This window comes from Vicugna pacos, chromosome 5, assembly GCF_048564905.1.
Source record: "Vicugna pacos chromosome 5, VicPac4, whole genome shotgun sequence".
Lineage (NCBI taxonomy): Eukaryota > Metazoa > Chordata > Mammalia > Artiodactyla > Camelidae > Vicugna > Vicugna pacos.
This window is the reverse complement of record NC_132991.1, coordinates 51243925-51270359: the sequence shown is the minus strand read 5'-3', so window position 1 is coordinate 51270359 and position 26435 is coordinate 51243925. Positions and strand designations below refer to the sequence as shown.

Here is a 26435-nt window from a genome sequence, read left to right as displayed (position 1 = left end):
CAATCTACTGTGAAAGCCATCAGCTTAGCATAATGGATTTAGAGCTCCCCATGAAGTCCCATTTCCAGACAATTATTGTTAGTTGATCTGTCTGACAGCTCCCTGAAGACCACCACTCTTAGAACTTGTATTTATTTGACCTGACTCAGAACTTGCTCAGTGAGAGCAGACCTTTATTTGAAAGTATTTGTCTAAAATGATTAGGAGCAATTCTTCAAGGCTGCAGCTGCCTTAGGCAGTGATAACAGTTGGGGCAAACAAGAGACTGACCAGAAAAAGTAAAAGGAAAAATTAGAGATTAGATGTCTGTAAGGGGCTTTGAAAAGTTCTGACATATTCCTGGATACTTAGAAGGTGACCCACATATGCAGGGCTATACTCAAGAAAAGACTGTACTCAGGGCTGTGTGAGTGCTGAGGAAAGACTTGAAAAGGTCTTCACCTCTCATCTACAGCTCTGCATAATCAGGAAGTGAAAGTTAAGACATAGTGAAAATTGCCAGAGCATTGAAAGTATGTCTCAACATGCACACAAGGCCGCTTATCAAAGACTGGGAGAATTACTGATTCAATATATTTAAGGAAATCTCTAACCAATCATCAGCTGGCCACTGAATCACCTAAACAGAGATGTCAGTGGCTTCATATAACAAAGAGTACAGAATTAGTTCTGGAAAAACAGAAAAACAACAAAACTTTGTAAAGGGGGGAGAGGAGAATCTGATTTCGAGAGTAACCACATATTATTGAAAATGTCCAGTTTTCAACAAAAGATCATGAGACATGAAATGAAACAGTAAAGCATGTCAGTTAACACTGAGAAGTGGTCTTCACTAAAATTAAAAACTTCTGCTCTGTAAAAAAACTGAGAATGAGAAGACAAGTCACAGACTGAGAGAAAATATGTGCAAAAGGTGCACTTGACAAAGGACAGTTATCCAAAATATACAAAGGACTCAACTATAAGAAAACAAACAACCCAATTAAAAAATGGACCAAAGACATTAACAACTCACCAAAGTTACAGATGGAAAATAAGCACATGATAAGATGTTCCAGTACCACATCATATGTCATCAGGAAAATGCAAATTAAAACAATGAGTTACTAATACTTATTAGAATGGTCAAAATCCAGAACACTGGCAACACTAAATGTTGGCAAGGATTTGGAGCAGTGGGAATTGTCATTCACTGCTGGTAGGAATGCAAAATGGTACAGCCACTTTGGACGACACTTTGGTGCTTTGTTCCAGAACTAAACATACTTCTACCATAGGATCCAACAGTTACATTCCTTGGTATTTACCCAAAGAATATGAAAACTTACATCCACACAAAAAACTACACACAGATGATTAAAGCAGTTTTATTTTTAACTGCCAGAACTTAAAAGTAACCAAGATATCCTTCAGTAGGTGAACGGCTAAACAAAGTATGGTACATCCAAATGACAGAATATTATTGAGCGCTAAAATGAAATGACCATTAATCCATGGAAAGACATGAAAGAAACTTAAAATGAATATTACCAAGTAAAAGAAGACAGTTTGAAAAGGTTATATGCTGTATGATCTAGAAACGGCAAAACTACGGAGAAAATAAAAACATTAGTGGTTGCTGGTGGTGGAACAAGGGGATAAATATACAGAACACAGAGACTTTCAGGGGAATGAATATACTCTATGTGGTTATAATGATGATATATGTCAATATACATTTGTCAAAATCCATATTATATATAATACTGAGAGTTAAATTTAAGATAAATTATGGACTTTAAGTGATTATAATGTGTTAATATGGTTTTATCTTTGGTAACAAAGGTACCATTCTGATGACTCTGGTGTTGATAATAGGGATGGTTATACATGTGTATAGGCAGTGGTTATAGGGAAAATTTCTGTACCTTCCTCTCAATTATGTTATGAACCTAAAACTACTTTAAAAGAAGACTTAAAAATACTTACTATAAAACTATATTCTGAATATACCTTGATAAAAAAAGCTATAGTAATCAGGATAGTGTTGTACTGGCTTGAGAACAGACATATAGATCAATGAAATGGAATTCAGAGTGTAGATATAAACCCTTACATTTATAGTCAATTGATTTTTGAAAAAAGTGCAAAAATAATTCAATGGGAAATGAATTTGTCTTTTTAAGAATTAATGCTGGAACAACTAGATATCCAGATGCAAACTAATAAAATTGGACCCCCACCTTATATCACATATAAAAGTTAACTCAAAATGAACCAACCTAAATGTAGAAGTGGGTAACACTTTTAAGAGAAAAACATAAAAAAACTTTGTGATCTTGGATTTGACAATGTGAACCTTAGATATGACTCCAAAAGCTCAAGCAGTAAGGTAAAATTGTACAGTTAACCCTTGAACAATTCAACACAGTCTTGAACTGTGTGGGTTCACTTATATATAGATAAATCTCAATAGCAAACACTACAATACCACACAGTATATGCTTTGTTGAATCCAAGAATGTGGAGGGACCACAGATACAGAGGGCCAGATATAAGTTATACAAACATTAACCCTTGCATTGTCCAAGGGTAAACTAGATAAACTGAACTTCATCAAAAGTAAAAACTTTTATCAGGGATGTAAGACCAGTTCAACATCCACAAATCAATGTGGTACAGAACATTAACAAAATGAAGGATAAAAATCCTATGATCTTCTCAAGGAGAAAAGGCATTTGACAAAATTCAATGTAACATTCATGATTAAAAAAAAAACTCTCAACAAATTGAGTATAGAGGGAATGTAGCTCAATATAATAAAGACCATATACAAAAAGCTGATACTCAATGGTGAAGAGATGAAAGTTTTCCTCTAAGGTCAGGAAAAAGACAAGGCTGCTTACTTTCACCAATTTTATTCAACATAGTTTAGAAGTATAGCCAGAGCAATTATGCAAGAAAATAAAAGGCATCCAAATTGGAAAGGAGGGAGTAAAACTGTTTCTATTTGCAAATAACATGATAGTATATATAGAAAAGCCTGAAGATTCCACTGAACAGAATTAGTAAATTCAGTAAGGTTGCAGATTATAAAATCAGTATACAAAAAATCAGTTGCATTTGTATAAACTAATAACAAACTATCAGAAAGAGAAGTTTAAAAAATCCCATTTACAATTGCATCAAAATAAATAAATTCCTAGACCAAGGAGGTAAAAAATCTGTACACTGAAAACTAAATGACACTGATGAAAGAAACTGAAGATGACAGAAATAAATGGAAAAATATTCTGTGTTAATGGGTTGGAAGAATTAATATTGTTAAAATGTTGATACTACCCAAAGAAATCTGAAGAGTCAATGCAATTCCTATCAAAATTCCAATGGCATTTTCATAGAAATAGAACAATCAATCATAAAATTTATATGGACACAAAAGACCCTGAATAGCCAAAGCAATTTTGAGACAGAACAACAAAGCTGGAGGCATTATGCTTTCCCATTTCAAACTACATTGCAAAGCTATAGTAATCAAAACAGTATATATTGGCATAAAGACAGACACACAGATGAATTTAACAGAACAGAAAATCCACAAATAAACTGACACATAAACAATCAATTAATTTGTGAGAAAAGAGACAAGAGTATTCAATGGGTAAAGGAAATCCTCTTCCATAAATGATGCTGGGAAAACTGGTCACATACAAAAGAATGAAATTGGACTGCAGTCTTATACTATACACAGAAATCAACTCAAAATGGATTAAATATTTGAATGTAAGACCTGAAAGCACAAAACTCCTAGACGAAAACAAGGGGAGTAAGCAGCTTGACATCAGTCTTGGTGATCATTTTTTGGCTTTGACACCAAAAGGAAAGGCAACAAAAGCAAAAATAATCAAATGGGACTACATCAAACTAAAAAGCTTCTGCACAGCTAAAGAAACCAATAAAAGGAAAAGGAAACCTATAAAATGGGATAAAATATTTGCAAATAATATATCTGATAAGAGGTTAATGTTCAAAATATATAAAGGACTCATATAACTCAACAGAAACAACCTGATTTAAAAATAGGCAGAGGATGTGAACATTTTTCCACAGAAATTATACAGATGGCACATGAAAAGATGTTCAGCATCACTAATTATTAGGGAAATGCAAATCAAAACCACAATGAGACATCATTTCACACCTGTTAGAATGGTTATTATCAAAAAAACAAGAGAATGCATGCTGGCAAGGATGTGGAAAAAAGGGAAGCCTCTGGCACAGTTGGTGAGAATGTAAATTGGTGTAGCCACTATGGCAAACAGTATGGAGATTCCTCAAAAAATTAAAAATAGAACTATTATATAATCCAGCCATTTCACTTCTAGGTATTTACCTGAAAGAAACAATTATCTTCAAAACATATCTGTACCTCCATGTTCACTGCAGTATTATTTACAATAGCCAGGACATAAAACAACCTAAATGTCCACTGATGGATGAATGGATAATGAAAATGTGATATGTATATCTCACATTTATATATACACATATTATTCAGCCATTAAAAAAAGGAAATCTTGCCATTTGTGACAACATGGATGGACCATGAGGGCACTGTGCTAAGCAAATTAAGTCAGATGAGAAAAAAATATTGTATGATCTGACTTATTTGTGGAATCTAAAAAAAGAAATCAAACTCGTAGGTATAGAGAAGAGATTGGTGGCTGCCAGAGGCAGGGGTGGGGGCAAAATGAGTGAAAGGGATCAAAAGATCCAAATTTCCAGTTATAGGATACATATACAGCATAAGGAATATAGCCAATATTTTATAACTATAAATAGAGTATAACCTTTAAAAATTGTGAAGCACTATGTTGTACACCTGAAATTTATATAATATTATACAACTATATCTCAATATTTTTAATTAACAAAACCATTATTGCTTTTCACTTGCCTCTCAGAGAGTATTAAAGATAATGAATTATTGTATTTAAAAAAAAACTTTTGTGCTTCAAAAAATATCTTCAACTCACTGGGAGTTTGAAATTTGTAGATACTGGCAGGCATATGTAGAACAGATAAACAAGATTACACTGTACAGCACAGGGAAATAAATACAAGATCTTGTGGTAGCTCACAGCAAAAAAAATGCAACAATATATGTATGTTCATGGATAAATGAAAAATTGTGCTCTACATTGGAAATTGACACAACATTGTAAAATGACTATAATTCAATTAAAAAAAAATCTTCAAGTAAGTGGGGGAAAAAACTATATCTGACAAAGGACACCAGATAAATCATACACCTGAGAATGGATTTGTATTTATAAAATATAAAGAATTCTTACAATAATAAAAAAAACCATAATTAAAAATAGGAAAAAAGATGTGAATAGACATTTCTCCAAAGTAGATAGAAAAGTGGTCACTAAGCATGTGAAAAAAATGTTCAGCATCATTAGTCACTTGGGAAATGCAAACAGAAACACAATGAGATACAACTTCACACTCAGTAGGATGGCCAACTTACAAAAGACAGAAAATAGACAGTGTTTGCTAGGATGTGGAGAAATTGTAACCCTCAATACATTGCTATAAATGTAAACTGGTACAGCTGGTTTGGAAAACAGTTTGGCAGTTAAGTTAAAATGTTGAATGAAAAGTAACTTAATGACCTAGCAATTTCATTCATAGGTATATATATGCAAGAGAACTTAAAAACATGTCCACACAAAAAATCTGTACACGAATATTATAACAACATTATTCACAATAGCCAAAAGGAGGAACCGACCCAAATGCCTGTCAACTGGTGAATCACTAAACAAAATGGTATATATAGAAATATGATATCATTCAGTCATAAAAATAAATGAAGTACTGATACATGTTATAACATAAATGAACTTTGAAAACATTATGTGAAGTGAAAAAAAAGACAAAAATGGGCATATATTGTATGATTCCATTTATATGAAATTTCAGAAACAGAAAATAGAATAGCTTTTGCCAGAGCATGGGGGAGGAGGAATTTGTGGCTGTTAATGGGTACAGGAGTTCTTTTCTAGGGTGATGAAATGTTTTAAAATTAGCGGCAATGGTTGTACAACTCTGTGAATATCTGAGTTATATGTTTCAAAAGCATGAATTTTATGGTATGTAAATTATATTTCAATAAAGCTGTTATTATGAAAAACAGACTGTGGGTCATCTTTAGTTTCAAATCTACACTACAAAAAAAATGGACATTCTTTTCTCCATAACTACACACACACATGAATACCCAAGCCCATGGTTTATGAGTATTTGGAAATGTGTATATTTGACTTTTCCATAATTGATGAAAGTTATCCTGGTGTTATAAACTAGAAAGTCACTTCTATGTGATCCCTGAACAGTCAAAAAATGTATTTGACTATTTCCACTGTTTATCCAACATAGTATCATGCATATGGATCATTCCTGGAAAGGTTCCCTGTACCTTCCTAACTAGGAAGACATTAATAAGTTATTCTGATTTTTATCAGGCCTATCAAGCCAATTCCACTGTATTAAAATTTTAAGGATTTAAAATTTGTCAACCAAAGGCATATCTTTATATCATTTAACCTGTGCCACTAGTTAGCGAGCTATGAGAACTAAAGGAAGTTCAGATTTAAATATTTGCACTGGTATTCTTTCTCCCAAAATAACCCAGTCTGGAAAGACAGTATTATCACTTCTGCTGAGCAGCAAATTCATCAATTTATATAGGTCACGCTTATTTTTCTCTTCTACAAATTTCTTTTCTACTTAACACAGGACTTCTCTGAGAAACCACTGGTATGGGAGAACAACAGAAGTGTGAATTTTCTAATGCCTCTATCTGTCCATATTTTCCTTTAAAATCTCTCTTGTTCAATTACAAGTTTGGAGCTCAAGCCATTTTCTAGTCAATAGCGCTTTGTATCTTTTGACTGAACCAAGAAATAAGGACGCTCTAAGGAAAATCATGTTGTGATTGGCCATTACAAAAGAATCAATCTTAGACAGAAATATACAAGTTTGTTTCACTTGACAATAAGCTAGTGTAAGAAAACTGGATTGTAAATACTGTGATTGACATAGTACACACTGAAGACAGCCAATTAAGTTGTCAATCTCACATGAGCAAATAGTACAGAACTAATTAACATTTTGGATCTTGTGATCCATATTATGCAATCAGCAGCAATATATAGCAGAATTATTTAAAACCTATTTTGATACCAACTCTAAAGAACTATTACCAACTTTATTCTAATATTTTCATTATACACCATAATGAATATTAAGACTCCTAGTTTTTATAGCAGTAGCAAAACCACAGACCTTATTACAATACAGATCAGTTTGGGAAAAATTTTACATATAAAATTTTATGCATAGAAGAATTATTATAAAAGTAGATGCATTTAGGATAGTATCATTAGCTAAACTTTAATATGAGGAAATTAAAATACTAAAATTATGACCTTATTTTCAATATACAATCAACTATTTAAATCAAGTATTTCAAATATATCCCATTTAAATTGTCCTCTGCAAATGAAATCAACTGACTTATTAGTTGGATATCCTGATTTCCTACATGTCTTAAATTATTGAGACTCCACTCTTATCCCAAAAGGTAAGACTGAGAGTTTTATGCACAAAGAGTAAAATTCTCCATTTGACCTTTTGAGATGCTTGAAAGACAAAAATAATTGATTGACTGCCAAAAAAGGGATTTAAGTTGACATTACAATTTTAAGGTTGACCAGCTGTGTGCTAACATATTTGGAAAGTATACCACAACATTCTGAATGTCTTTTTTCCCCCCATGCTAAGTGCCCTTTGGTTAGTTAAGGATAAGAGGTGGCAAACTGAAACTCTGACTACAAAAAAATACAACAGTAAACTCACAGAAAAATGGACACTCAAATAAACAAAAGTCAAAATTTAGAACAAAAGTCATAGGCTGATTTTATAAAAGCAAATATTCTCTACAAAAAGGGTTGTTTTTGCTTTGGAAGGATTTTTTGTCACAATTTTAATTTATCTATTATTAAAAATTAGGGTATTTCACCAAAAATTTAGAATATCTGGCATTTCCTTAAAACAAAATCACAATCTGGCAACTGTAGGCCCATTTTTTACACATAGAAATGAGTAAACCATGATTTTTTAGATGGGGACATGCCAAAAATATTGTTTTCAGTCTGTTGTTTTTAGGATTTACAGTGCTCGTAACTTCTCAGCTTTGCTGATTTTTATTACCTACCCTCTAAGCATCTAAATTTATGACCCCTACCAAAATAGATTTCAATGTTCTTAGTAAAAGAACAAATAACAAAATTAATTTCAAAAAGTCTAAAGCCTCAGAAAATATCTTCAATACTTTTATTTTTATATATAAATAATGACTCTGATCAATCTGGCAGTATTGGTACACATATCTGGTCATACGCCCAGCTTTCAAAGCACTATGTAGAGGAAGCCTTAAAACCTTAGGCACATTGTGCTCTTTATGTGCTCTGCTCTCTACAGTCTCCTTAGAATCCACCATTAATGCTGATGAAGACCAAACACATGTGAAAATGAGTGGGGTTAGAAAAAACAAAAAAAGAAACAGTCCTTTCTAATCAGTCATGTACAGTATTTGTCCAAAACCAAAATTGCCTTATTTCAAGGTCTAACCTGTAACATAAACTACCCGTAACATTAATATATTAAATATAAATATTGACAAGATGACATGCTGGAAGTTTAATAAAATTTTCCCTAGAACTAAGTTGATTCTTTTCAAAAAGGCATAAACACTATTCAGCCATAAAAACGAATAAAATCAAGCCATTTGCAGCAACATGGATGGAACTGGAGATTGTCATACTAGGCGACGTAAGCCAGAAAGAGAAAGAAAAATACCATATTACATCACTCATATGTGGAATCTAAAAAAATGAGAAAATGAACTTATTTACTAAACAGAAACAGACTCACAGACATAGAAAACAAACTTACAGTTACCAGTGGAGGAAGGGGATAGGAAGGGATAAATTGGGAGTTTGCGATTTGCAGATACTAACTACTCTATGTAAAACAGATAAACAACAAGATTCTTCTGTATAGCACAGGGAACTATATTCAATATCTTATAGTAACCTATAATGAAAAAGAATATGAGAAGGAATATATATATGTACATGTATGACTGAAACATGGCAAACTAACTATACTTCAGTTTTTTAAAAAGGCATAAATACACTCAGTCTGCTTATCTACCTTCCAGCATATCAAATAGTATAAGGTGAATATTATTAAAAGTTTGGGGAAAAAATATATCCTTGGACCAAGCAATTCCGTATCTAACATAGGACTTCACATTATGGAAACAATCACTAATGTATCCAAAGATTTATATACAAGGAACCTCATTTGTAATAACGAAAAGGAGGGGGCAATATAGCAACATATTCATCAACAGAGTATTGGTTGAATTGATTTGGTATATTGGAAATGTCACGTATAGATAATTAGTTAATGCTACAAGACAAATTCATAATATCAAATAAAGTATGTAGGTCCAAAGCAGAACGTGTACTAAGATTCCAGTTTCATAATAAATATGACTAAAATAAAAATTAAAAGATGCACATCAAAATATTAACAGAAATGAGATTTTAGGTACAGTGGCTTGAATAGTGCCCCCTCAAAATTCATATCCATCTGGAACCACAGAATGTGATTTTATTTGGAAGTAGGTAATCTGCATATGTAATTAGCTAAGATGAGGTCAGACTGGATTACGCTGGGCCCTAAACCCAATGACTAGTGTCCTTATTGTAAGAAGAGGTAACCCATACAGACACGCAGAAGGAGGACAGGTGAAGACAGAGGCAGAGATTGAGGTGATGCAGCTACAAACAGAGGAATGTCAAGGACTGCTGGGAGCTACCAGAAGCTAGGAAGAAGGAAGGAAAGATCCCTCTCGAGATTCTTCAGAGGGAGCATAGCTCTGCTGACATCTTGATTTAGGACTTTGCTCCAGAACTGTAGCAAACACATTTTCGTTGTTTTAAGTCACCAAGTTTGAGGTCATTTGTTAAGGCAGCCCTAGGACACTAAACCAGTAAGTGATCTTTACTTTCCTCTTCATGTCTATGGGTTTTGCCCCGTTCTGTAAATTAATATGTTACTTTTACAATGAGAAAAATGTAACTAAAAACATACTGTGGCCTAATAATTTAACACCTAGTAACTAATAGTTTTACATTCTTTTGAACTGAAAAGTTCTAATCTACATATTTTAAAGAGAAAAATCTGTGTTCAAACATACTTTAAAATCCTGATGAGTATCTGAGGCCTCAATACTTTTATTATTTATCTTCTATATTTATGAGATTTGGGGATAAATAAGGAAAATCTCTCTTCTCTAAGAATGACCAAACATCATTAAGATTTATTAATAATAGAATCAAAGTTAACTAAGCAGCTCTGTAAAAGCAATAAAAAAACTTCTGGAACAGAAATTATGTTTGGTTCATATACTATTGATTATGTTTTCATAAAAAGAGCTTTCTCAGTGGGCATTGAAAAGATTTAATATGGAACAAATATGACAAAATATACTTGGATAAATGACAGACACAATCAAAATAACAAAATCTTAGAATTGGAAGATTTAGACTTCATCTAATACATCTTCCAATAATTCAAGAACCCTTCAAACAACATTCCAGACATGACAGGTGATAACTCATTCAACAGAATGAAATTTTCCAAGTAATGATCCGTTGCCAAGGATGCATGACTACATCATCCAGTGACCAGCTCCAAAAGTAGAAGCTCACTTCTTCAGAAAGCAGCCTATTCCATTCTTCCACCATTCTACTTCTTAGAAAATTCTTAAGTTGTGATAAAATTTTCTTTCCAGAGTAACTAAATTATATTTATTCAACTTCCATACTTTTTCTTCATTCTTCCATTCATCCTTCAACTTCTATCATAACTTGAAGTTATAAATTTAGAGTTTTCGAAAAGAAGTCAAGAAATTACTAACTTCTCACCAATGACAAAATTCTCTTTACAGCATTTTTTATCCCACTACTATCCTCTCTGGTTTTTAACAACTCCACTTGAACAAGTCTCATTTGTAGGCAGGCAGATCTATTTCAGGCATACTTTATGCAGAGCTGAACTTTGCCTTTCTGTGAATTTCACTGATCAGTTCTATTCCTTCCTGCCAGAGTACAGTGAACTCATCCATGTCAGAGTTACCCAGGCATCAGAAAATCACCATCAGCTCCCTTTAGATCTCTACTAGGTAAAACACTCCTGGTTACCCTTCCTGGTATTGAGACTCTTCGTTATTCACCCTCCTTCACACGTTCTGAATACATCTGTGTGTCTATCTACAGCCTGGTACCTGGTCCTCAACATAGATGTCGTGTGACTACTCAGAGTGGCAGCATTAATATGGTCACTGTGGCAAAAATCATATTAACCTTAGTTGGAGGCAATTGCATACTTCCTGTCAGTTGGTTAGCTAAAACCGTGGAGTATTTTTCACTAGAATCCCTTTTAATTCTTGGATTTTTTTCTCCTTCCTATAAACTCGTCATTTTTTATCTTAACTTTAAATGCAGAACTGTGTATTTATCCCTACTGAATGGCACTGTATTTTCTTGCTAGCTTTGCAATATCTCTCTGATCCCAAATTCTTCAATCCAAAAAGTGTCCTTTAGAGACTTGCACCATTCACAAATTTAACAAGATCTTCCCTGTCTTCTCTCAAGCAGAGAGTTTTAAACATTTTAACTGTAAAGTTCTGGAGTTCCATGGAAGATCTTCAAGGATTAGTCACAATGCTGCTGTTGCTGATAGGTAACGAGTACCTCTTTCTACCAAACATTGTTCTAAGTGCTTATCACATCTAAACATATAAAAATCTTATGAGATAATAACTATTCCTAAGCTCATTTTACAGATGCTAGTGAATGATAGAACCAGAGCTGACTGAGCTAGTGTGGCTATATTAGCTGTTTACAGGCTATGTCCATTCTGACTGGTCAATGCCCTGCATTACGAGTTGTAAAATATTTTTGAAACAATTCTTACGTAGAGCCAGAATTTGGACCCTAGTTTCTTGACTCCAGAATCTGTCTTCTTACGCAGATTCCATTCTGCTCCCTCATGATGGATGAAGACAAGGCCAAATAATCCAGCCTCTCATGTTTGCTTCAACTATAGATGCTCTACTTTTACCTCATTGGGCATCTATATAAGTATTTGATATGAAATTAAGTTACTAAAAATATCTGATGCCAGAAGTTTTAAAGCACTAAAGGATAAATGAAAATATAATAAATAAGTGAACTTAAGACATAGAGCTCTTCCCATACCACTATGTTAATATCAAATACATCATTTAAAATAACCCCCAAATTACATGCAATATTGTATGTGTGTACATATATATGTGTGTGTGTGTGTGAATAAGTGAGAGAAAGCATTTCTTCCTGCTGCAAGATGAGTAGCTGTTCTTAGATTCTTAAATGAGTTACAGATGTAGAAAATGTCAGTATTGCATAGATCACCTCTCTGATCAATAGTATACCTAAATTTATTCATTTTTTTCCCAAGGACATAAGCATAAAAATTTCTCACTGAAACCAGATGAGTGTGACTATAATTCTCAAACTCAAGAATTTGGTCTTGAATACATATCTTGTTGCTCTGAGCCTCAGCTTCACATTTGTGAAACAGTGGGGGGAATAGTACCTATCTCAGATGATTGTAAGAACAAAATAAACTCATATAGGTAAAGTACTTGGACCAATTTCTGGTAGGTAGTTGGTATTAAGTATACATCAATATATTTATAAGGAATATAATATGGTGAGCCAGAATGATCAAAGCTAAAGGAGGAATAAGGCACATCTTCCTATATGAACTGTACTTGAATTTGGGAAAATATGATTTATGTATTAAAACAAATAGTTCATTAAATAGAAAAAACCTTCTTCTTGAATATTCAAGACAAAGTGGGGGACTTAGAAATTCATTCATGAAGCAGACCTCTTCTATTGAAATGCCTCAGTAGAAACCTCTGATAAGTACTGGCATAGGGGTGTGGAAATTCTCCAATTGAGCAGCTAAACAATTCTTCTCAAAAAGGGAAAAACATCTTCAATCTAATAATAAAATAAACTGTTTAAGAATGATAAATTTTACTATATAGTTTTTAAACTATTTATGGTATATACTGTCAGAAGACAGTGCTTTATAGGTCTCTTCTATTTCTGCATGTCTTGGGAACCAAGGAATTGACAAGCTTTTCTGAATTATCTTTGCAAGAATGGTTATTTAGCAACAGTCTTGGGAAACAGAGATAGGGTATGTTTGTCTGCTATCTGTCATAATAATGTCTCCTTCTAGGGCAAATACTGGTCAGAGTTTCTTGCTGGCTATTTTAAAATATTGGGGCTTTCTAAGTTTGGGGTTACTATCCTACAATGCAATCCACTGCAATGCAAACATCACCTGGCCCTTGTCATGATGCCCTGTGGGAACTGGGGCTTGGAAAATCAGCTGAAGAAAATGCTGAGATTCTGGCTATTTCTGTATTAAACTATTCATTTTCTCTGATCCAGAAGTCTCATGTCTTTCACCAGCATCTATGAAATTGTGGCAAGCTAACTTACTAGCTTCCAAGTAGGGTAAAATCTTAGGCCCTTCACAGTTGATATATATCACAAATAAGCTTGAAATATAAATGATAAACAAGAAAAAGTATTTAACTATATAAAAGGCAATGCACTAATAGCCTAAATAAAAAAGCTTTTGAAAATCAAGGAAAAGATGAACATCTAAAAATTTGGGCTAACAGAAAGAGAAAGAAAAATACCATATGATATCACTCATATGTGGAATCTAAAAAGAAAAAAAGAAAAAAGACACTTATTTATAAAACAAACTGACTCACAGACATAGTAAACAAACTTATGGTTACCGGGAGAAAAAAGGGTGGGAGAGGATAAACTGGGAGTTTGAGATGTGCAAATATTAACTACTATATATAAAAGAGATAAAAAACAAATTTCTTCTGTATAACACAGGGAACTATATTCAAAATCTTGTAGTAACCTATAAAGAAAAAGAATATGAAAACAAATATATATATGCATATATATGACTGAAACATTATACCGTATACCTGACATTGACACATTGTAACTGATTATACTTCAAATAAATAAATAAATAAATAAATAAAATATGGGCTAAATATATGAACATGTAATTACCCAAAAAGTAAATATAAATACAAGATGTAAAAAATACACTAAAGTTTTAATAATCAAATATATATATATTTAATCACAGAAAAATTAAGACTGGGAAACATTTTTTGAAGGGAAATTTGTAAAATATGTCACAGTCCCTAAAAAGAATGCATAGCCTTTGATACTATCATCCCATTTTAGAAATATATCCTACAGAATTAATTAGATAACATGATATATTTCATCATTTTTCATACTTTATCTCAATAGGAAACAGTATAGATGTCCAATGACAAATGAATTTTAAACTTTTAATTATGGTACAGGAATATAGTATAATATTATAGCATGCTACTAGTAATTTAATATACGTTTACAAATATGAAAGGACAAGGCATTTATGTATTTTGACATGGAAAAAGAAACTATAGGAAAATTGCTATAGTAGAATCTCAATTTTGAGAAAGAAAAATTTATGTATATGTATAATTTCTCAGAAGGAATTTGAAAGCTTAGCATCAAAAATGTTTTCTCTCAATTATAGGACTCAAAGTACTTTTCACTGGACTTTCCTTCTGTCTGATGTCTTTGTGACTTTTATAAACTTTTAAAATTCTAGAATAAAAATGTAAGTGACCTTGTCAAGACTCTGTTTTGTCTATCTTGGCCCTTTGTCATCTCCATCTCTTTTAAAACAGGTCAAAATCCACATGTTAATAAAGATTCCTTAGTTCCCCATACATAGTCTTCAGTGTCCCTAGTCTGAACAATCTGCAGTTTGCCTTGTTCCCTATTTTCAAAAATATACAAGTCTTTATCATTTTCTGCTCCTTGGAGTCACAGAGGACAAGTGTACATGCTCTACTGTTAAACAGCCCTTCAAATATTTTAAGTCTTTGCCTACTTCCCTTACCTCTGTCCATATCCTCCAGTGAAAACATCACTTTGTCAACCATTTCTTCTATAATTTGATTCCTAGGCTTCTCCATAGCAGTCACCGGTTCTCATATTTTCTTAGAGCTCTGTGGTCAAGGCCTTCTTAAAACTTCAGAGAAAACATCCCTCCCTACCCAGTTTGACAAACACAGAGTACAAAAGACCACAGTTTCCATCACTTGTACATTTCTATTAACGCACCTCTTTTTTGCATTTTCTAAAGTAGTCATATCACTCTACCAATGCATATTGAACTTTTCACTTACTAGTACTGTCTTCATAAAAATACTGCCGAGTTATATCTCTATCATCTTGCACTTCCTAATCAATGTTGTATTTAAGTATTTGTATATTCATACTTAAGTAAATCTAGGACTTCACATATCCCCCTATTACATTTCATTTTATTAACTTTGTTTCTTATCCCAACAGAAAACAGGAATACATCTAAACTTAACAAATCTAGATGAATTTTGTGTTCCTCAAACTGTCCTCCTTTGTATATTTCTTAGACACATACATCTTTACAAAATGTAATGAAGTAGTCTGTTTTCCCTCAGAGAGTAAGTTGTCATGTTGAGAGGATCCTAAGTGAAGGGCACTAGAAATTTAAAAGAGGGGGGCAGATCATTTTAACAAGAATGAGCCTCAAGCCTTTAAGGGTTTGAAAACTTAGAAGCTGGTAGTATCAAAGAGTGAAGCAGGTTCCTGCTGGAGAGCACTTAATCATCCAGAGTGGCACTTCTGATGGCTGCCATGGGGGAATGTGGCCAATGTTCTGACTTTTCATAAGAATCCAGAAAGCTGAGTTTTTATGGGGAATCATCCAATTTTCAAATTACTTTATTTAATTAAAAAACAGTTTAACAAGCTCTGTCTTCCAAATTAAATATATCCACAAGCCAAATATATTTTGTATGGCTGATCAGTGACCCCTGCGTGGATAGAAACTAAGAGAAGGAAGCAAGAGTCTTAGAATCCAACTCCCCATTACTAATGGCATGCCAGGATAGGCAATTTCATGGTTCTGCATTTATTAACAGTTCACCAAGAATTCTGGATTCTTTACAGAGCATTAATTAAAAAAGTACATATTGAACTCCTTCTATACTCTACATGATCAATGAAGAAAATCAACAATCAATTTGTTAGCCTCTACCCACAATACTGAATAATTTCAAGAAAGTCAAATTCAGAGTTTCAAGTAGAGTCCCTCTAAAAACCTTAATAAAAAAATTAGGATCAGGACTTAGCATGGAAAATGTTTACTTATCATCTCATAATCCCATAAGGAATATTAGACTCATAATATGAATCTTTCATAATCAGGAAATATTTCAGGGCTTTAGAATTTTTAGTGGGACTTTCTGGGAACCTCACTTTTGTTAATTGTAACTAGTTATACAACCCTTGACACAATGTCAAAATTCCATGAGCAAAAACGCTCTCTCCTTTGACCCATAGCAACTGTACAATTGTATTCCATGCCTGACAGCTGACTCTCACATGGCCTCTGACATACCAAACATAATCCATGACAGCTGATTCTAGCACACAGCCATCACTACAGACAAATAATTCTTTTTGACTAGTTGTCTTAAAGAAGCAAGAATGAATTATATATTTGATCTGATCATGCACAGAGATAGCCTTTCAATAGACCCAAATCTGGAATTATTAAGACAACTTTTACTTACTAAATTGACATATGACTTTAGGAAATGCAGAAGAGCAGTCTTATGCTTTATATTCCAAAACCATTATTCAGGTTTTTCTCCATTTCTCTCTAGCAGCTATCTTTTAAGATAAAGGTAATTCTGTTGAACATGTAGGATCACAGGTCAGAAGTGTCAGAATCACAGGTCAAGAGTTTCACTCTTCAAACCAGAAATGGCCCAGGAATCTGCATTTTATTAGGCACTCTAGGGATTAGGAAGCCAGACATCTGCAAAGTATATTTTGAGACACTGCCTATTCCCTTTTGCTTGTCTAAGTGTTACTCATATCAAAACAATACTCAACCTCAGTTCTCCAATAGCATGATTTACACATTACATATTATACTTACCACTTTCAGAAAACATAATATAAGGAAGCCTGGGGAAGACATAGGCACTAATTTGTTTAGTGACTGATAGTCTCCATTAGCCTACTACCATTTCTTTCTAATTCTTATCTCAGAAATTGAGTCAAAAAAAAAAACAACTGGCCTAACTTCGATTTTTTTCTAATATAATACTTCTTATGAATATATAAAGATATGCAATGAAGGTAACTACTCTCTCCTATTTAAGAGTGACCTTGAAGCCAGCCTAGGCTTCAACTACTGCCATATCTGATGGTACAAAGAACTCAACCCTCAGTCAGCCTCTGTAGCCAGATGGCACATTTCTGAGCCTCCAAGAAAGATAGCTCTGAAATGTATTTGTGTGGATCAGTTTTAGCAGTCTGAATGAGTTTCGGCCCTAACCTACCAGACCAATTAAGCAAGGTCCAACTTCACACATGGGCTTCTCTGGTAAATAGTAATTACCAGTTGTGGGCAGTGATTTGATTGAGGATCCAGGTCCCTTTGATTGGATTCCTCCAAAGAAAGTTCAGCAATAGGAATAAGCACCTTTAATGATTAGTCTAATGCCTTTATGTTGGCTTGTGTGACAGGAAATAGGACACAGGAGTCAATTATGTGGGTAAAGAGTGTATGTATGTGTGTGTGTGTGAACACTGAGTGTTACAAACTTCTCTGAAAATTATGTGACCCGGCTGTGAAACTAATTAGTCATTTTACCTTAGCAAGTACTTTAACAAGGGTGCCACTATCACTGCTTTCATTCAACATAATACGGCAAGTCCGAGCTAGAGCAATCAAACAAGATAAAGAAATAAAAGGCATCCAAATCAAAAAAGAAGAAGTAAAATTGCCTGTGTTTGCAATCGATATGATCTTATTTATATATGGAAAATTCTACAGACTCATCTAAAAAAAAGTTGAAACTCATCAACAAACTCAGAGTTGAAGAATATACAATCAACATACAGAAATCAATTATATACTAGCAACATAACATCTGAGAAATAAAGAAAATAATTCTATTCACAGTAACACCAAAGATAATAAAACACTTAGGAATAAATTTATTCAAGTGAAAGATCTGTACAATGAAAAGTACAATATTTTGATAAAATAAATTGAAGACACAAACAAATGGAAAGATACCTCATGTTCATGGATAACACAAACTTGGACTTCCATTTTTTACATACAAAATGGAATTAGATTCAATGATGGTAAATAATTCTTCCTCTGGTGCTCTCTTACATTCAAATACAGTTTGCCTTGAAGTACTATTTAAATATCTCATTAGTATATTTTACCAAAAAAACTGTAAGCTTCATGATGATATGCCCTGTACTTTTTTTCCTTTATCACATTGGAAAGCACACTGTTCTTTTCATTCATAGGTTTTGGCAAACTGGTTGGCAATTTCTCTCCTCCTCTGGGGCACACAACTAGATTCTATTTCATGCCCTCTCCTTGATCATGTGACTGAATTGTGAACAACAGAATGTGGACATGAGTGAGGTACACCATTTCTAAGCCAGGCCATAAAACCTTCCCACACATAATACTCTGCTCTTCCCCCACCACCTCATTTTCCAGCTAAACGAAGACAACTTGTGGGTCTAGAGATAAACATGAGCCACAAGATGAAAGGAACTTCTGTCCCTGATTGCTGCCCACGAATAGCCACCCAGTAAGGAACAACCATGTTGAACTGCAGAATGAGCAAGAAATAGACTCTATCAGGTAAACACCCTGAAATCCTGAGTTTTTCAAATATGAGTATTTATGTACCCAATACTAGTACATATCACAATTGTATTTATAAACCATTGATTTATTTACTTATCTCCCTAAATAGTCTAAAAGCTCCTGAAAGCCTGGAAATACGCCTATTTTTGCTCACCAGCAAGTCTCTAGCTCCTGGCCCAGTGCCTGGTATGTTTCAGTTTCTCAGTAAATCTTGTTAAATGTATGAATACAGGAAAATATACTCAACAGGTGTAAGTTAATAAACACTTATTGAATTGAAGCACAGAAGCAGAGAAGGAAATCCAAAAGTAAATTTTGGAAACCACATTTTATTTATTTTATTTTTCCTCTTCTGATCCCAAACATTTCAAAACACCTGGAAGTGAATCTTGGTAGGTTTTGCAAGGGCTTGAATAAATTCAGTCCTATCATGGCTATCTAATAGTCTATGATATTTTCTGCCCTCACATCATGTCTGTGTAACTTTTTCTTCCTTTACTGTGTGTGATTATGTTGCTATGTGACATATTCTTGCAGTCAGTCAATATTGCACCTGAATTGGCTCCGTTTGACTGCTATGCTAATTTTTCCTGATCCGTTCTGATTTCCAATACCTTTCTTCTAGCCAGATAGTTCCAGATGCCTGCCTAACACAACTCACATCATTATATGAACCCCTGTGTAGATCAGATTAGATCAACAACCCCAGGAAAAATGTTGAAAGGTAATTTCTTTTTGTCTTTTGACTGTAAAGCCAAATCAATGCCAAAAGATGTCTTTACATGTTACTCCACTTACTGTCAGCCAGTGCCAAAAAAGACAATCTTAACAGGTTAGGAGAAGCAGTGTGGTGCTTAAAGTATGTGTGCTGCCAAGACAACAGGGTGTATTGCATCTGTTGCCTGGGATACACATCTACAGCTATACAGTTTAGCACTTGAGAAAAGGTGAAGACTTGCCTGTCAAGCAAACAGTTGAGGAAGAATTGCCTTAGAAGACAAGCACAATCCAAGTAGTCACAAAAGGTATGGAGGTCAAGGCACTAGTGAAATACCAGTTTGGTACATCAAATTTTCACAGAGAGAAATCTATAAAGATCTCTTACTTTTTAAAGTGTTCTTTGATCCAATGGTATTCTGCTCTAGATGCTTATTCAGCAGGACTGCATGAGGTGAAGAAATAGTTTGACCATCAACAGTAATTTTCCAGTGATCTGCAAAGGTTATGTAATTCTACATATTAACAGTTTCAGTTCGTTTTTTAAGATTCATTTCTACAGTATATACCATTTTGTGCATAAAAGGGTGGATTAAAGAGGGCTACAAATTCTTGGATATCCTTCTCATCAAGAGGGAAATACTATTTATTCTCCTTTTTAATATAGGCTGGCCTGCGACTATTTTAGCCAATGGTGTATAGTGGACATAGCACTTTTCCAGCCCCAGACTTAACCTTTAGGATGACTGGCACCTTCCACATTGGTCTCTTGGAGACCTGAACCTTGATATAAGAAGTTTGACAATCCCACTGGAGAGAATACACGAAGGGGTCCTACAACTCTATGGAGAAAGAAAGGAGTCCAGGTGAGCCCAACCTTCCAACTGTCACCATCAAAACACCAAGCTTATGAGTGAAGCTGTCTTGCTTCCTTCAGACTAGCCAAGACACCAATGGATATCACCAAGGGACCCCGGATGACACCATTTGAAGCAAAAGAATCACCCAGCTAAGCCCTGATAGAATCCTGACATACTAAATTCTTAGATATAAAGGTACTAAATTTCAAAGAATTTTTCTATATAGCAATACAATAGATAACTGAAACACATGGATATCAAACACAAATTTGGTGGTGTGGCTTTTATATGAATTTAGGACTTATACATTGATGATTAAATGACAAAAATTACTCCATCAGGAGAATGAGGGAAGAATCTAGGTAGACAGTTGCCACTGCAGGGGTAGGTCACCTGAGAGCTGGCCAACCAGGCTTACAGCCCCTCCACCACTCAGCTCAGTCACCATTCCTTAGCTTCTGTAACTGGCCTAGGGAATTTTCTTCCAAAACCATAAAATTAAATTAGAATTCACTACTTAAGTGTAATGACTTCCCACTGTTTACGTGGGTTGTCATTTACAACCAACTGGCATTTAATCAACCACAGCTTTTTTTTTCAGGACCAGAGGCCATAATACTGCGTTTTTTTCTCTGCCTCCCTGTTGAGCCAAGAAGCTTCATCCAAGCTATGAAAGGATACCAAATTGTTTATGAAAAATCAGCTTGCAGAATTGTTTTCAAACATATTTATGATTTCATACCAACTTAGGAAGGATTTAATTCATTTTGTTGACTGACACATTAATTTTATATTTACATATGTAATAATATCAAAACCTCCTGGAGGAAAATAGAATGAAAGGAATATAATCACATTCTGATACAAATTCATCTACAAGACTAGTCTTGTCTCCAAATTCTGATTCTGTCCTGAATTGAAAATGTAAAATACATACACATGATTGCTTCATTCGAATGAGCAATGTCTACTCTGACTTGAAGACTTCCATGTTGACACTCTAGCTCCTAACCCTTCTTTCACTTAGAATTCCCACCCTTCCTACCTATATCTGCCTCTTGAAACCAGTAAGACTCAGCTAAATACCAAGTCTGTATTGCCCAGCCATGGGTTCATCTGCCCTGAACATCTCCCTTTCTAGTGCTCTCTCTCTACACAAGAGAAATAGAATTTGCCTCTTGATGAGAAGGATATCCTGTCCCCTTCCTCACCCTAGCCCCAAAATATCTATTTGACTGCAGCAAAATAAATCACATTTCTTGTTTTAAAGTAACCAGGGTCAATTTCTGTTATCACTTGCAAACACTTAAATCCTGGCTTCTTCCTTTGGAAGCTTTCCTTGTCTCAAACTGCAAATTGTCACCTCTAAATACCTATAGTTATATGTTTATTCCAATCTTAAAATTCTTATCTCAAATTAACTTGTAATAAGTTAGGTAGTCCTTGTGGCAGGTACTCTATTCGCTTATTCCCCCTAAGAGCACTGTGTCCTCCTTGCATTTAGTAGGTGCTTATGTAGCAAATGATGTTAGATAATATAAAATCTGTCAAAATATTAAAGAGAGAACTGCAGAGGATCTTCTCTTCACCTTAATAAATTGTAATGGCAGTGGAAATGCAAATTTGGTAATATACTAGTTGGTTACTATGAAAATCACCCATGCAATCCCTCTTCTACCATAGTCTCTCGATGGTACTAATGCTGGGGAAAAGGGCAAATTTCTGCCTATAACTCTTTAGTTTATATTATATTTGTAGTATCCACATAATTGGAGCCATGAAATAACCAATTTCTCTAATAAACTATATTATGATATGCTCTATTAATTTATTTATTTAAAAGAATTCATTGGCTTCAGAATTTCTTTAGAGCTCATTAGATAAAAATTTTGAAAATGTATAAATCTTGATGGTGATTTAGGTAAATCACTAATTTAAAAAATCAGGTATAGTAAGTAGGCTATTTACACACATGGGCAATCTCAGTCCAAAGAAATGCACATTTTATTTTATACGTGCTGGTAGCTGTCATGGTCTCACCATAGCTGTTAGAAATTACAGGTTTTCAGTAACAAGCATCAGCCATCACTGTAATTATTATTATTTTATCAAACACAATCGCAGGGAGTATTTTAGGCTGACAAAAGCCTTCTAGGTCTTTGTTTATTCACTGTACCATGTATTATGCCCTCCACGCCAACTGAGTTAAAGTTCTCTTACTCCTGATTTAAAACCTATTATTAGAGTAAGCAAAGGTTCCCAACTTTAACACAAAGTAAGACTAGTGCTGGCGTGGCGAGAACGCTAGTCTGGAAATGTAAATAAAAGAGCGCAACCTGACAAGCCGTATTACTGAGAGGGCTCTGGGCACATTCCCAGATTGAGACCACAGATCACCACGAGGTGTCAAGGAGTTAGAAGTGAGGCAACAGGCAAATGCCAAACTAAATAAATTTATAACCTCGGATGCAAGCTAACGGCTCGAGGAGGTCAAGCTTTCTATCTAAGCTGCAGACACAGTAAAAGCCCTCACTCTGTGCCCGGATACTGCCCTCTACTAGGGAAAGATTACTGTCTTACAAAGTCCCTTGTGGTGAGGAAGGACCTTTTCGTCCTTTAAACTCTTCAATGAGCCTGTAGAAGTTCTAAGTGTCGGTAAAGGCTGAGAGCTCAGTGATCTAGTGCCTGGGAGAAAAGAGAGGAGAATAAGCATTTGCTGTAGAAAACAGCTGCTGCACAAAGTATCCATGAGCTGGGGACTGGAATGGGGCTTTTCTAATGGTCACATTAGAGCCACTGTCACCAGCAGACATTTTAAACTGTGTTTTGCACATCAGTATGACACATACTTTTAGTGCCCAAGGATGCCAAGGGCAGGGTAGGGAGATGATGGAGGTTTTATTTCTTAGCACCTTATTTAGGAAGAGAGATGTTCCACCGCTGCTCATTGAGTAAAACAGAAAAATTCTAATGCCCTTAGCATATTTTGCAGAGAAACTTTCAAGATTCCAATTAATGGTGTGAAGTCTCTCAGGAACTGATGCTATGGGAGAAGAATGACATCATTCCTAGAAGGCTGGGGAATAGTATCCTCATAATGTGAAGTTGGATGCCATTATTTGGCTTGTAAAAGCCAAAATGCATAAAAAACAAGACAAGTTACAGTCTTGACATGATCTTTTAAAATGTGAAGCACCTTTTCCACGTGCTTTTTCATATAAATTAGGGACTTTTTTCCTAGGAGAACTCAGTTTCAGTATTAAAGTTAATCAATATTTAAAAAGATAAAATTTTATTTGTGTACCTAACAGCACTAGAGAATAAACAATCCATTCATATGCTGAAATGCCATAATATATTTGCCACAACTTAAAGATCGTTAGTTTCATTAAAGTATTCTATTAAAATATGATGTACATAATTATATTTTAAGCTTACATTTGCTATTATTGTTTGCTCATTTTAAGAGCTTCCCTCTTACTACCATTATCGTACTCAAACTAGAAAGTTCTATTTGATGCTCGGCCTACTTAGAAATCACATACTTGCCCTTAAGTTGGAAAGGATGGTTCTCAGGAAAATCACAGTTTAACTCCACTAGTCCTAAGAAAATAGGAAAAAAGAAAGAGTCCAATTTGGGTCACTGGTCTGTCGTCTCAGTGCCAAACTGAAGGACTATTCTATAAGGTCATACTTGAATACTTAACCCAGTCAAATTTTCTCCTTTTATTTTCACAGTCCAGTAGTCTCACCATTAATTTCCCCTGCAAATTAACCTGTTGACATGTCTCCAAATGATTCGATTCTAAAATTAGCAATTATTCTCCTTCTTTGGTTTTTAATTTAAAAAATCTGTTAAAAGGCTTTGAAAAGTAAAATTCACACACCACAAAAGTAGATATCAATAGCATGCTTTTGGTTTCAGGAAACTATTCTAGTAAGAAGGAAATGCACCAACATTTCTAAAAAGCTTCTAGAAAGAAAGGGGACATTGATACTTTGAAAAGTAAAAACTGAAATATAAAGATGATTCAAAGAAAAAAAAACAGCATAAGCTTTAAAGACACTGCAGTCAGCGATGAGGAGTTAAGCTGTGTCTCACTCAATTTATATAAAGAAAGATGCCGCAAATATCCAAAGTGCCTCAAGATATAAAATGTTTATTGTTGGCAGTTTGATGAGATTCAAGCTCTGTGGAGAGGAATTGCAAAACCCATTTGTTATATCAAGGTAAATCTGAAATAAGTGCTCAAATGTGCCCAGAGCAATAGGAATAAAAATCAGATCCTCTCTCCTCTTCTGCAGTCAGAGGACAGGCACCGCGCATCACTTTCAAGCCTCCCAACATAGAGATAGTTAACATACACAGATTTCCTGCACCAAAGAGGACAAACCCACATCATGGCTGCCATACAGTCACCTAATCTTCAGTGTGTGTAGAAACGAGAGATGAAAACACCACCATCTAAGAGAGATCAGGAGAGGATTCCCCTTCATACAACGTAAGAAGGTATCACCACAATGAAGATGTTCTTTTTTCCTCCCTAGATTTCTCTGAAGAAAAGCATTTCAGCAAGAAAATGATATTTGGTGGGCAACTGGGAAACTCTGGATTGCACTAGATATTTTATGACATTATGGAAGTATTGTTCATTTTCTTAGGTGTGACAAAATACACTTACACTTAGAGAGTGTATCCTGAAGTAATCAGGGATAAGTTCTAGAAAAAAAAATAAGACACAAGAAAGGAAAAAGGATAACGAAATGCTAACTATTCTGAAGATGTGACAATTTTCAGAATAAAAATGTCAAGAAATAAATATTGCAGAAATAGAAAAATATACTGGACTTTGTGGCTTAAAATTCTTATGATGTAATTTTTAGTTATAAGTTAGCTCCTGATTATTTCTTTTTAATGAGTCTATGAGGTACACTCAGCATAAAGCATGATTTCTGGCATATATCTTTCAAATGACCATTTTAGCTTTCAATCTGATAAGCACCTTTCAAGCCACCACATTAGCCTTTCAGTGGTATGCCTGGTAAGAGCTGACTGGGAACAGCTCTGAACTCTGTGATGCAGAACTGCAAAACCAGTTTGTTATATCAAGGTAGATCTAAAATGACACAGAGGGATAGCAGTGCTGAAGGGCTCAGAAGAGGACAGTTACATAGCAGACTGAAGGACAGGTCACTCAACTCTCAGTAAAACTCTAAAGGAAGAATGGAATACCTGTGCTGTTGCTAGACAGGAGTAGATATTAAGGGGCCAACTCAGAGGAAGGAATTCTAGCTCTTTAAAGCATTTTGTTTTTTTAGCCACATTATACATACAAATTGCTCATCTACAAATAATGCATATGAAAATCATTATCTCAAAATTTTAAGCTTTAGCCTCACTAAACTAGGAACACTACTTTAAAGCATAAGCAAAATTTCTACAAATACTTAAAGAGGATATATTAAATGACAGGTATGCTCTACACTGTATACCTAGAGTACAGGTGTGTAAGGAGTGGGTATTTCATTTTATTCATTCATCCTTTGAATGAATTCAACAAAAGTTTGAGTTTTAGGTACATGTGTGCACACACTTCTACCTTTCTTCTTTCTCTTCCTAGATATTGTTCATATAAGCCTCTACCATCTTAATTTCCTTAATTGTAGATACAGTCACCTGTTGATAAATAATTCTAGAAACACCTCTCATCTAAACTTTTTTCAGGATATATTGAATTTCAAGGTTCTTCTGGCTGCAGAATGTTGGAACTTCCCAGAATCACCTCAGAAATTTTTCAAAGCTAATGAACAACTATTAAATATTACAAGATGCCAAGA

The 26435-nt window shown here is 34.4% G+C and overlaps 1 long non-coding RNA gene across 1 annotated transcript in view; it reads right to left on the bottom strand.

Moving 5' to 3' along the window:
• The window catches only part of LOC116280599 (uncharacterized), a 136406-nt gene extending 116171 nt beyond the window's left edge, over positions 1-20235 (bottom strand). Inside the window, exon 1 of the long non-coding RNA XR_012073132.1 lies at positions 20126-20235. This is a non-coding gene — a long non-coding RNA (uncharacterized lncRNA). The remainder of the gene's footprint in view (positions 1-20125) is intronic.
• Between the last annotated feature and the right edge of the window lie 6200 nt (positions 20236-26435).